Source organism: Camelus ferus, chromosome 12 (genome assembly GCF_009834535.1).
Source record: "Camelus ferus isolate YT-003-E chromosome 12, BCGSAC_Cfer_1.0, whole genome shotgun sequence".
NCBI lineage: Eukaryota > Metazoa > Chordata > Mammalia > Artiodactyla > Camelidae > Camelus > Camelus ferus.
Window position 1 is genome coordinate 50,350,219 of NC_045707.1, and position 13,536 is coordinate 50,363,754.

General features: G+C 38.1%; 2 long non-coding RNA genes across 2 annotated transcripts in view; one reads left to right on the forward strand and one right to left on the reverse strand.

Moving 5' to 3' along the window:
* Positions 1-13,536, reverse strand: part of LOC116667738 — a 158,297-nt gene that overhangs the window by 134,984 nt on the left and 9,777 nt on the right. The window lies entirely within an intron of this gene.
* LOC116667737 overlaps positions 8,665-13,536 on the forward strand; it is a 73,109-nt gene continuing 68,237 nt past the window's right edge. Inside the window, exon 1 of the long non-coding RNA XR_004324760.1 lies at positions 8,665-8,834. This is a non-coding gene — a long non-coding RNA (uncharacterized LOC116667737). The remainder of the gene's footprint in view (positions 8,835-13,536) is intronic.

Genomic DNA, 13,536 nt, shown 5'->3' on the forward strand with positions numbered 1-13,536 from the left:
TGATTGGATTGTTGAAGCTTATGCTGGCTGCTGGAGAGAAAGAATATGAGGAATTCTATTGCTCTGCTTTTAAATTCATTTGACTACCAAGATTTAACCTGTCTAAACTGGAAAGTTTATATGCCTTTATTTAAAATGAGGAGTAGGCCCTATTTTTCAAGTTAAACCTTCAAAATGAAGTACACTGTAGGCTACAAAAAAGTTTCCTTTATTTATTCAACAAATATTTGGGTGTTGACTAAGTACTGGCCACTTTGCTAGGTACTAGGTATATTATATTGAATACAATGTCTCATACAAATATGAAGTACATTTCAATAGAGAGAGAACATTTTAATATATTGAGATGTAAAACTGAGTAAAACTTGGCTGGTCAACAATGTTTGTTACAAATCTAGAAGCAGCTACTTAGGAAAATTGCCCCACACACATCCCTCTGATAAAGAGTAATTGAGGTAGTACATCTGAGGCAACTCCACTTCTCTGAAGTGCTTCCTGAAGACACTAAGACAATGGCTAGATAAAGCAACTGTGCTGAATGAATTTGTCAGTCAATTTGGTTAAACAATTTGTTTTATTTTCATCTGAGTGGAGCTTCGTTAGCTGCTTATACATAACATTTCACACAAGTTGTTTTCCCTTCATATACTGAATTTAGTGCTCTCTGGCAAGCCTAATATTCATTCTGAAAAAGACAGGGGAAAAAAAAAAAAAAAGCCCAAGGAAGATGTATGCCTTTTCAACAGCTTTCTTTGCTGTTTGTGCCAATTACGCATTTTGAATAGTTTTACATTCATGTGTGTCCTCTGTAGTTACACATTTAAAAATATAATTATTTAGTGGCTAGGTCTTGGAAATATTTTTTTCACAAAAGTGAAAAAACTAGAAGATGGATGTATATTATGGAATTTGAGAAAAAAATAAGAAGTTTCATTTAATTTTATATCCACCAAAATTAGCAGTCTAAAATGCACTATATAGAAGTATTTCCTGGCTTTTGCTGGAAAGATTTTCTTTCTGATTTGTAATAGAAAGACAATGAATACAGGTAGATTAGGACAAAAAGAACTCAAATGATCTAAGAGGATTAAAAGATTAATGCCAGGCAGAGGGAGGCTGGCTTCTCTGCACACACAAGGTTATGCAGAGCAGGTCACCTTTCTGCCAAATAGAGACTCTTTCAGAAAATACTCTTTTTCAGTGAGAGTGTAGCTTGCCTTTCCCCACTTGGGGCACGTGAGAGACATAGTTAATGAATGCTTCTGTAAGAAACATAATAGCATATTACATCTTTCTTGCTCTGAAATTCTAGGGCTCTTTCAGTTAGAAGAAGAGAAAAGCCTAGTGTTACCCTAAATATCAAAGTCTGTAATTCCACTCAGAAAATAGACCAATTCAATAAGCTACTATTATAATGCCCTGCATTGATGGATCTTAAGTCCTCAATTTCTGTACCAAACAGGCTTCTTTTTTGTGGCAGAAAGAGCTCAAGTTTCATCTTTTATCCTGTATAACTTCACTGTAAATGGCTTAAGAACTAGATATAGGCTGAGATTTTAAAATGTTGCTTTATAACATGAAGCAGTAGATTTAACAAAAAAGCATTCCATCTTTTGCAGGCTATTTCCATGACTGATGAGAACTGGGGCCGAGTTGATAATGATACTTTTATAATCACATAGATGAAATCATTCCTCACTGACTGGAAAATGGTCAAGTTACTTGCCTCACGGGAATGTGGTGTACAAAAAACCCCAGTTAGTGAGATGTTGATTATTAAATTAAGAAACGGTGGAGGCATTAGATTTAGAAAAAAGTGCTTAACCTCATTAGCAATTAGAAAAATGAAAACTGAAATGGCAATGACCTTTTACCAAATTGGCTAAAATTAGGATGTAAAAATCATGTTTAAAGGAAGCTTGGTATTATTAAGGAAAGCTGAAAATTTATATACCATATGGCTCAGTAATTCTAGGAATATACCTTTAAGAAATGCTTGCATATGGGCCCTAGGATCTATGGATGACGAAAAAATTAATTGGAATACTGAACAGTAATGTCAATGAACAAACGACAGTTATCGGCAACACGTAAAAATTGTACAAGTAGTCACAATTGTAAGGTGAAACAAAGAAATTATGGCATAAAAATGTCTATGTTGTGATTCTTTTCCTCTAAAACTCAAAACCAGACAAGACCAACCTCTATTTTTCAGGAATGTATTCACAAATGGTAGCACTATAAAGAAAAGCAAGAAAATTATCAACACATATAAGGATAGTGTTTATGTCTGGGGGAGAGTCACACACAGAGTTTCTGGCGTCCTGATGCTATTCTATTTCTTGATCTGGACTGGACTATTTGTTTAAATAATTGTCAAAGAGTACATGTATATTTTAAGTACTTTTCTATGTGTATATTATATGCTGCAATACAAAGTAAAACACACACTCCACACTCCACACACTCCAAGACCACTGTCCGTGGCATGTGACTAGATAACACCTAATATGCTGAACGGGGCTGGACTGGAGGGTAGTTCAGGGCTGGCAACTGAGCCAAATGTGCACTGGATTCAAGGTGCCACTCCTTCACGTGAAGTCATTGATTGACTGTGGTCCGGGATTGGGTTGTTATCACACAAAAAGACCTTTCAATAAAACCCTGTTTGATTCAACTAACTTCATTCATTCTCATAACGACCTACTTAGTCTTATCTCAACTTGGTTTAGGGATAAAAATCATTAGGTATTATCATAAATTAAATGAGAATTGGTTGGGAATCTCTGAGAATTAGTCTGGGCTTCTTTATTCCTTTCTAAATGACCTGCAAATTTGTTTTTGTCAACCTTCGTTTACCTCAAGTGACACAGCCTGTGTTCCATAGATAGCAAAGGAGAAAATACATTCAACAATTTTTTTTTTATCATCTCCAAACACATGAGCAAAAGAATATCTGAAAGATGTTTTCAACTGACTAATTAGGTTAGGAATCTCAGGAGAACAGTCCTATTTGCTATAATTTTGATGGCAATGTTTCTGTTTCTGATTGAGATTCTGGCAAGAACAGATTTCTCCCTTGACACTTCCTGTTGGAACTTCTAGTAGGAAAAAAAGAAAGGAACTTTTTCTTTCTCATCAATTGGGAAAGACAAACTTGGGTTGTAAGTGACTTATGTACAAAGGCCATGACTTCCTAATTTTTTAAGTACATATTTTATACCCTGGCATTGTGTAGAGTACCAGGAAATGAATGCTTTTTTTGGTAACTGTTGATATATCTCCCCTACCCTGCCCCATAAATTTTGGTATTTTGGTGCAGCATTGACAAAAGTCCTCAGTTTTTAGTATATGCAAATCAGATGGAGGAACATAAATCACTTCTTTCTCTGAAACGTTTTTTTCCTTTTATGGTCTCTGAATGTGAATACTTAGAACCAATTGTCCTTCCGTTGTTTCTCTGTCCCACATTTGTCAACTGGTGGTGAGTTTGTTGAAGGAAAGCAGTTTTCCTTTGTGTTCTCCACGGCACTTAAACATGATGCTGAGACTACAGAGGTGCTTAATAAATTCTTGCCACTTTTGATTCCATCTCTTTTAAAAAAAAAGAGATTTAAAAAAATACTCTTAAATCCCTGTCTTGAGGTTCTTCCTCAGCATGGTCCGGGCCCAGTAAGTTGTAGGAAATGACTGAGTTCTTGGTCTCTTCAGAGTCTTTTGCTGCAGATTGTAATTGTTAGTGATAATTGCTTTAAGTGATACTATTACAAATAGGGCTACTAACTAATTTTTAAACTATATATGCCTGTCAAGGTATTGGAGTAAAATGCAATGTCAAAAATACACTGAGAAAAGGATAGTACTGTATGTGATGACAAGTGTGAAAAAAACAAAAACAAAAACAGAGAGGCCAAAAACAAAGAAATATAAACAGAGAGGCCAAAAACAAAGAAATATAAGGTAATTATGATTTCAGTCTATCGGGGTCTGCCCCTTATTGTCCAGTGCCATTTGCTTCCCATTAGAAGCTGTTGTTGGTTCTAGTCAAGAAATTAAAGCCCACCCCCACCCCACCACAAACTTGTGATAGTAAAGGAAAAGGGTGCCCTCTTTAGAGCTTCTCTGAGATCCTAGTATTTAGTTTTCAATCTTAAATTTCACTCAAATACCCTAACAGAATTTGGGACATACTATACAGAATATAGACCAAGGATTCTTAATACGGAATTGGTAGAAGGGATTCCAAGGCCCTTGGGGCCCTTGATGTTGTATATAAAACTGAGTCTGTGTATATGTACATTTTTCTGAGTTTTCTGGCCTTTCCTCTGGGATTCCTGACCTTTTCTTCCTCCAGGGTAGAGAATCACTCTACATTTATTCTGTGTCCTAGAACCAGCCATGTGAACTTGACCAGACAAGCAGATTTGGGAAAGATCCTGCCCACAAAGACTCAAAGGGCATTGGGCAAAGATGACAGTTCTCACCATGCTTTAATTTAGGACTGTTCAGGGGATCCCTTTCCAGAATTCAAGCATCATGCTGAAATTACCAGAGGCTATTAATACTGCATGTATATTTATTTTCATGACTTGGCAAGGGTGTGAGCTGCGACATGCAATCTTCGCAGAGAGGCTACTGTGAAGGTTGGCTAGCAACCAGGCAGATGTCTGGGGTATGGCAGTAATGTTCTCCTCCTCCTCCTCCTCCTCCTCCTCCTTAGCTGCAGAGTGGTCCACATAGTGCATTTGCATTTCCATTCTCTGTAGCCCAGTCTCTTCTAATTTTAAAGAACCTTTTTTGAGATGTAATAAATATACCATAAATTCAATTTTTAAGTGTATAATTCAACAGTTTTTAGTATATTCACTGAGTTATGCAAGCATCACCACTATCTAATTTTAAAACCTTCTATTTTTAAGCTTCTTTTCTAAGTGTTTCCTTCTAATATCTCTGGAACAACATTATTTTTCACTTACTTTTTTAAAAGAAGACCTATGCTCTGAAATTACCCCTGTAGATAATTGATAGTCCCAGGTTTTAAGAGGGGGTCTTGATAACATATGTTGGCTTCACCCCTTCTATAGTGCCAGGATTAACCCTTTGTGACTCAGTGTTTACAAAGAGCACTAATCAGCTTTTTAAATGTAGGTGATATCTCCTAGACCAAAGAAAAAAAAAGTTTGAGCCATTTTGAATTTACTATTTCTGTGGGCCATAAGCAGTGAATATGTGTAATTTCACAAGGTTCAACTTATAATGAAACTTGTATGAAATTTTCATGCTCGCTCCACTGGCACTACAAAAATTGGAATGAAATACTATATTTTAGGCTCATTAAAGGTAAAGTAACTCGCTCTTGCTTGAAACACACAGCAAAAATATTGTGGGTTTTTTTGTGTGTGATTATACACAAAGAATTAAAATAGTCTCATCCTCAACCTTTATTCATTCATTCAATCTCAAATATTTACTAAGTACCTACTATATGCCAAGATAGGTGGTGGGAAGGAAGACACAGTCTCTGACATAAGGGACACACATTTCTGCTGTACCTTCTTCTACCGTCTATTAATTTATTATTTTATATCTTTGCAAAGAGTTTGCATTTACATCTTGAGCAAATTTATTAACTGATTAACTCTTGCTCCCTACTGCTTCATAGGTAGGCCAAAGCCTTCCTCTCTTCTGTGTAAACTTCAATTACACACATGACTTTTTTCCCTATAGTTCCCAAGTTCTCTGAGTAAATGCAATCTTCTGTCAGTGTTGCAGTGTTTCCACATTGTTAAGGGATGTAATTTTGTAGTTTTCCCAAGTATAATTACTAACTGCCTCAGTCTTAGCTGAAATGTTAGTGAGTTTCAATTCTTAAATTTTGGAAGAAGATTAAGGCATTTAATTTACACAACACACACACACACACACTCGCGTACACACACAGTATCTTAAAGTGTGAAACTTTAGTCCTTAACATTCCAGTCTCACGTGTGATCAAAATCATTAGTTATATAAAAGACACATATAAGTAATTTTTACATATTTCTAGGATATTGGTAATTCTCAATATATCTTAAATATTGCATTGGTCTTTCAGATATCCAGTGGATTTTACCAGTCCTGAGTTAGGCTGGAATGTCTTCCTGGACTATTGACTTGGGGTGGAGAACTACATGTATCTTTTGTTCATTTTCTTTCAAGTACTGCTTGAAGGAATAGAGTGCTGGGAAATTTCTATCATCAGATTTATACTAAAAAGGTCATGATGATCAGGAAGCAATGGGATGCTAATCAAGGATAATAGTGTTAATTTTGTCCAGAACAGATAGAAAACAGAATTTGTGAGTGCTGGAGAACATGTCATCCCATTACTTTATTTCACAAATGAGGAAATGGAATCTCAGAAAAGTTAAGTGACCAGTTCAAAGGTACTTAATTATTAGTTAAAAATCCAAAATTCAAACCCTATGATTCAAATTCCCAGCACAATGCTCTTTCTAACATTGTTTTTATCCATTGAACTCCTCAGCTAGGGTTGGGCGACCTACACCGGTGGTCCTCAAACTTGAACAGGCATCAGAATCACCAGGAGGCCTGGTTAAAACAGATTCCTGGGCCCAGCCCTGAGTTTCTGATTCAGCAGGTCTGGGGTGTGTGTAGGTATGTGAGAATGTGCATTTTTCTCAGAAGTTTTCAGGTGATGCTGATATTGCTGGTTGGGGAATCACACTTTGAGACATCAAATCTGCATGAAGCAGGCTTAACAATTCTTCTATCAACAGGGTTTCTAATGGTTATAATTTCTGTTGTTCACTCCTTTGGCCTCTAAAAATATAATAAATGATCAAAATGCCCTGTCCGAAAACTCAGTGGCTCTCTATTGTCTCCCAGCATTGGCTTTCATATCAAGACTGGTGTGAAAATGACTGTGTGTCTGGGCAGATGGCTAGTGAATGAGTCTGGAATAAGAAGGGAGCTACTTAGCACTTCTGATTAGCCCTCAGAGCTCCCAAGACCCAGTCTCCTGCTGGTGCTTCCTTCTCTTCCTCTCAACAAAATAAATAATGTTAAAAGTGCCAATGATAAGAGGATAGCCATAAAAATATGTTTTATGAACCTCCTCATGTCTTCAACCCTTAAAGAGGCAGAGGATTATCATATCCCTGTAGCAGTCAAGATTCTTAGATACAGAAATAGAATTTAGGTTAGCCAGTGCAAACACAGAGATTTAATATAAGGTATCAGGTAGTTTACAGAACGTGAGTTGGCTTAGAAGAAACTGGGACCCATGCAGAACCCTCTGGGGAACATGGTTTTGTTTTTCCAGTCTTTACTCTACAGGAAGTCATGCTGGAAGAGATCGGGATGGTTGTTGAGTGAATCACACTGCAACACCCGCCACAGTTACCATGACCAAGTTTTATTCTCAAGCTAGATGCTGATAAAATACCAGATCTTGGTTTTACATACTCCCATAATGATTTAGGACTTAGTCTGGTGTTAAAGGAGAGATGTGTTAAAGGAGAGATTGTAGCAAACTGACAAGAAAAGTGAAAAATTTGTAAATAATTCTACTAGCACACTGGCAGAAAACTTAATGATGTCTAGTCCTTGTGTTCCTGGGATTTCAGGATTCACAAAGATCTTTCATTTGAAGAAACACTTTTCTAAAGACAATCTGGTGGCTGCTACAACCTAAGGCTGATTATTTAGTTGTTGGTGGCCCTTAGGCTTATATTTTATACTATGTTTATAGTTTATACTAGGTTTCTGTAATGTGAAATTATTTATTGAAATTGAAATTTTTGAAAGTATATTGACTATAATATGTTAAGGATAAGGATTCATTTCTATCATTATTTTACAGGATATGTTAGACAAAAACATCATCAGTCTTAGTAATCAGCAGGTCTTCTTATGAACTAGGAACTAGACATGTCTTAGTCTACAACTAAAACAACTTCTCTGTAAATAGGACAGTTGATGCTGTGGCCAGGTCACTACCAAACAGAATCCAAGGCTGGGGCATCCTGCTCGGAGTCTTCATTTTATTCCATGGTAGCATTCATGGATGGCTGTACCACTGGATGAACCATTTAAAATGCTAAAACAAAGAGACTCACAGGCATTTTTCTTTCATGAGCCTGTCTAGAAGCAGGCAATGCAGAGCTGGTATATTAACTCTGTTATATTTAATAGACAGCTTCCCGATCTCTGTCTATGTTGCCTATAACAATCCTCCCCCAGACAGTGGGAAGGGGAAAAGAGGAATTGGAAAGTGCATCCTTTCTAGTTAGGAATGAAACCTAGCGTTATACACACCACTCATGGTTCACATGTCATTAGTCAGAATTTAGGCACAGAGCCACACTTACTTGCAAGGGAAGCCAGGAACTGTCATCTTTAGTTGGAAGATCTTAAACCCATTGAAAATCTGGGTGGGGGATTTTAATACCAGAAAGAAGAAACAAATGGAATTGGTGGATCGCTAGCAGTCTTTGCTACAGTGTTTTCCCTGAAACTGTGGGTTGGTTTTCTGCATAGCAGGGCTGCTTTGTGGGTGGACTCCACTGTGGCCATCTGTGCTGGAAGTGAAACTCCTTGAAAGGGCCAATAAGGGGAGCGTATTAAACTGACTTCCTGGTAAACAGTCAGGAAATAATAGAAACTCAGTGTTGAAAGGGATTTCAGTCACTATGTAGCCCAGTCATGCACCTGAGAATCTTAACAGAAGCACCTCTTTTTCAGACTTGCCCAATATTACGTGTGAAAATTAAGGACTTGTCGAAAGACACAGAATTATTGGTGATAATCAAGACTAAAATCTAAGGAATCTGGTAAGTTTAATTTTCCTTCTACTGCTCCTGAATAGACCCTTCTGAGCTTGGTTTCTATCATACCACAGTCAGAGAAGAGATACTTGTGTTTTTTTATAAGCTATAACAATTTATGTATTTTTAGAGTACTGTTAGATGCTGTAGAATAATCGAGCTAGTATATTGAATTGTAATGCCCCCTTTCAGTCATTGAAACAGTGGCGTCTTGTTAGAACACAGTTCATAATTACACATCTTTGGATGACCATACAAGTTGGTGAAAAGGGTATTGAAGTAGAATTCAATGACAAGACCTAGCCTCGGCTATTTACTATCTAGATGACTCTGAGGAACTCATTTAACTTCTTTGAGACCTGTCTTATTTTTAAAACAGGACTGAAATTGAACTCAATGGTTAACTACTTAACCATTGGCATAACACAGGATCCAAGTAATTAGAACAGATGCCAGTCATGAAAAACTCGACCAGGGGACTAGTGCATCCTAGAAGAATGTCACCCAGCTCTTAGCACTATGAGTTTTCTCTGGAAGTTTAATTGCACACTGTGAAAAATTGCCACATTAGCCTGCAACCTTATTCATCCTCATTTTTGGTACTTATGTGATAAAAGAATATTTTGAAGCTTCCACCTAATGACTTATTTTTAGGCCTCAAATTTCAAATAAATATCAGAAAAAGGAACAAATCTCTGTAAGATTGTTCTGGAACAATGAGCAAGTATCATCTGATTAGGAAACCCAGAGTCTCCCAGGTCCTCTGTAAAATAAAGTAGAAAATAATGTAGAGACTGACTTCTAAAATGGCAAGGAATCCATTTGTCCATAAAAGGATAGAGCCCACTTCAAAAGCCTGTCACATTTCATTATGTTTCTAAAGACCTCAGCTCCAAAGAGAGGACAATTGTGGGCCTGTAGGTGAGCCTTAATTTAATCTTTAGTAAAGGTCTAGAGATAAATGTTGCAATGAGAACAGAATCCATTTAGGATAAGTTGGACAGAATAATTCTAAATTACGGCCTTGAAGTTCCCACTTCACTTATAGGAATGAGATAAGGCAAAACACTCCGGTTAATGAAACATGAGCTACTGATTTCCTGAAAAAGACAAAAGGAGGGGAGTGTATTGCTCTTACATGGAATGAGCATTTTCTTTAGTCTCCGTGCTGACAATGAGAGACTGCGTCAAGGGAGAAAGTGATAGGAGAGGCAGCCTTAGATCAAAACAAAGAATAAAGGAAAGCTAAACAACGCCTCTTATCAGTTCCGAACGTGAGTTCACCTTCCTGGCTTTCAGCTGTCTCGTTCATTGCATGGCTCCATGACCACAGGGTTGAGTCTGTTCTCTGCTCCTCTGCATGTGTGTGTGTGTCCATGCATTGTAATCATTTGTAAATAGTGTTTCCTTTATGGTATTTTTTCCCTGGCTCTTGAAAAAGCAGTGCCTCTCTCCCAAATGCATGAACATGGACCTATCATCACAATCTCATCTGCTTTACGGGTGGAAAATGGACCTATGAGAGCACTGGCCTTTTTGGAACTGAAAACAAGTATTCTTCTGTGATCTGAAAGCATTAAAGGTCAGATGATCTGCAGAACTGGGGAAGGTGCTCAAATCCCAGAATCTCACTGATAAGGGTTGTGGTCCTGGGAGATGGGGCCCTTGTCACCCCAGCTCCTCTTCTGGCCTTCCTAGCGATCCTAGCACCACCCTGACCCCTTCTCCAGTGAATGCTCTTACCAGACTGTGGAAGAAGTGGAACATTTTGTATTGGGCAGAGAAGAGGTGAAGTTCCACCATGACCTCTGGCCGCACTTTATCTATCTTTCTTTCCCTACATGGGGTAAAGCAGCAGTGATCTGTAGGCAACAGTTTAACATGGTTCTTAAGTCAATTCAAGCTGAATCCAACTTCCACATTGTGCCCTATAGTCTTAATTCTCTTTGAATTGTCTCTCCTGGATTTCCCCCAGAACCTCTGTTGTAAGTGGTTTGGGGTGTGTATATATGTGTTTTGTGTGTGATATGTGTTATGGTGTATGGTAATGTGTGTGGTATGTACATGCATGTCGGTGTATGTATGTGCTGTATGTGTATATGTTTATAAGATGTATTTGTCTGCAGCGTGTGTGTGGTATTTGTACATGGGACATATGGGTATGTGGTGTTTATGTGGGATATGCATTTGTGCATAGTGTGTATATGCTTGTGATGTGTAAGTATATGCATTTGAATGTGGGATTTGTGCATTATGTGTGTGCACGGAGGTGTGTTTGTATGTGATATAAATGTGTATGTGGTTAATTTGCATGTGGTATGTGTGTATATGTGTGTGTGGTGAATTTGTAGGCGGTATATGTATATTTGTGGAATGTGGTGTAGGTGTGGGGTGTGCAATTGTAAATGGTGTGGGGGGTATGTCTCTGTGAGTTATGGGTGTGCATCTGTGTATATTTGCAGTAAATTATATGCAGTGTGTATATATATCTGCGGTATGTGGTATGTGTTTTCAAGTGTTGTATGTTCATGTGCATTTTGTGTGCATATAGGTGTGGGAAGTATGGTGTGTATAATGTGTACTTGTATGCATTCGTATGTATGTGTGTGTTATGTATTTATATGTAGCCTGTGTATGCATGTGTTGTGTGTGCCTGTGTGTGGGGTATGTATGTGGTATTTGCATATGTGTGTGGTGTCTCTTGATGTGTATGAGTGTGTGCAACATGTTTGTATGTGGTGTATGTGGTGTGTGTTGTGTGTATGATGTATGTGTACATGTGTGGTGGCATGCACACATTGTAGCTGAGTATGTGTGCATGTGTGGGGTGGGGTGTGCAGTATAGCTACAGGTAGCCATTTATCCCTTAATTGTCCCAGATTTATTGAAGGGCTACTCAAAATCATTATTGCAATTAGTTCAGTCTTGAAATAAACTAAGTGTGATAGTTTTTGCATAAAGTTTAGAAACAATGGCTCCTTTTTCTTGGTTCTTCCAAAGTCATGATAGGTTTCAGACAGGAAAATCTATTTGTTCCAAGAGGCCTCTTTGGCCCCCCATCCCCTGGGGAGCTGACTTATGTTGCTAGAAAGTTGGGGAAGGGCAAGCCACTGTAGAAGTGTTTAAAAAAAAAACACAGAGTTACTTGTTGATTTATGTATGTGTTTCATTGCAAGTCGGAGAGACCATGAGGTTTGCACTGGCAACAGCCCTTCTTCTGAGTGGACTAATACTGCAGTTGATTTTGTCTGGCTCAAACTGGGCCTTCAGAATTGGATAGGGTCTTACTTCTCAATTTGAAAATCAACATGTCCATTCGCAAGTGGCTTGACAAAATACCCCTGACAGCCTCCTTTTAAGCTCTCTCATCTTAATATCTAAAAATGAAAATCGTACCTTCTGGCAGTTAAAAACTCTCCTTTCCACTTTTATATCATTTTTATTAGGCTTCTGAAAAATAAACCTGTCATAGATCTGAGGCACAGAGACAGGATGTGAACACAAACACTACTTGCTGAACATTCATGTCATTTGTCCCTATATGCACTCTACTCAAACAGTCGGTCTAAAATGCAATTTAGACACTGAAACAACAAACCTTTTCTCAGAATCCTCTGGCAGAGAAGCTGAGGTAGCTTCAGTTAGCAGTGCACCAAATCCTAATTACTCCCTTAGGAGCTAGTCATTAGGCGAAAACCTGCATAATGTTCTATCTCCTGCACGATGCAGATGCTGGCATATTTCTTGTTTTGTTGTTTCCTGCCATTTGGAGAGATTGCTATTTGTCATACACTAAGCAGAGGAGGAGAGGACAGCAAAGTGCATTTCAGTTCCTTGGACAATTTTTGTAAATTACCAATAGATGTGGCTGTTTTGAAAGGCTTTCTTCTTCTGTGTCACTGTATTGTGAGGCTGTCTGACACTTATGACTCGGAGCCCCTCAGCAGTGGTTGCTCAAAGGGGCTTCTGGGGCCATACCAGGTGTGTGGGAGCTGAACGGTCAGGGCTTGACTTCTACCCCCTTAAATTCCCATTATCTTAAGTAGAAGAGCTTCACTTTAAAATATTTTATTGTGCTAGGGTTTTATATAACATTTAGTTCAACAAAGAAGGAGCTGATAAGCCAACTTCACTATGTTCTTAAAAGGTATAGAGACTCCATGAGTAGTGCATAGTGACCTGGGGATGGCCTCATGTGTCAGAATGGCCAGTGGCCAAATTAGCTGTCACCAAACTGCCCTGACCCCGCATCAACAGCCACTGATCTACGGGAGAAATCCCCGATTCAAAATCTCTTTACTGCCTCAAGTTCTTCCTCATCAGAAATATGAATAACTCACTATGAAGCTGGAACGATATGCAAGAGGGAGATGATGAGAGGTCTTATAAACCAGGTTAACAGGATGGATTTTATCTTCAAAGTCATAAAGTTCCAGAGATGTGGTTTGAGCAGGTTTGAGTTTTAGGGAGATCACCGTGGCAGCTGGGTGGAAATTTAATTGAAGACTGGCAAGAATGGAGATGGAGAGACCAGATAGGATGCTAGTGACTTTTTCTCTTTTCTCCATTTTTAATTATAAAAAGAAATCTCTATGATGGATAAAGGTAGATGAGAACAGTGCCAAGAGAGCACTTGTGAAAGGAAATTATTTTATTTATTTATTTATTCAATTTATTCAATAAATATTTGAATGCCCACTATGTGCCT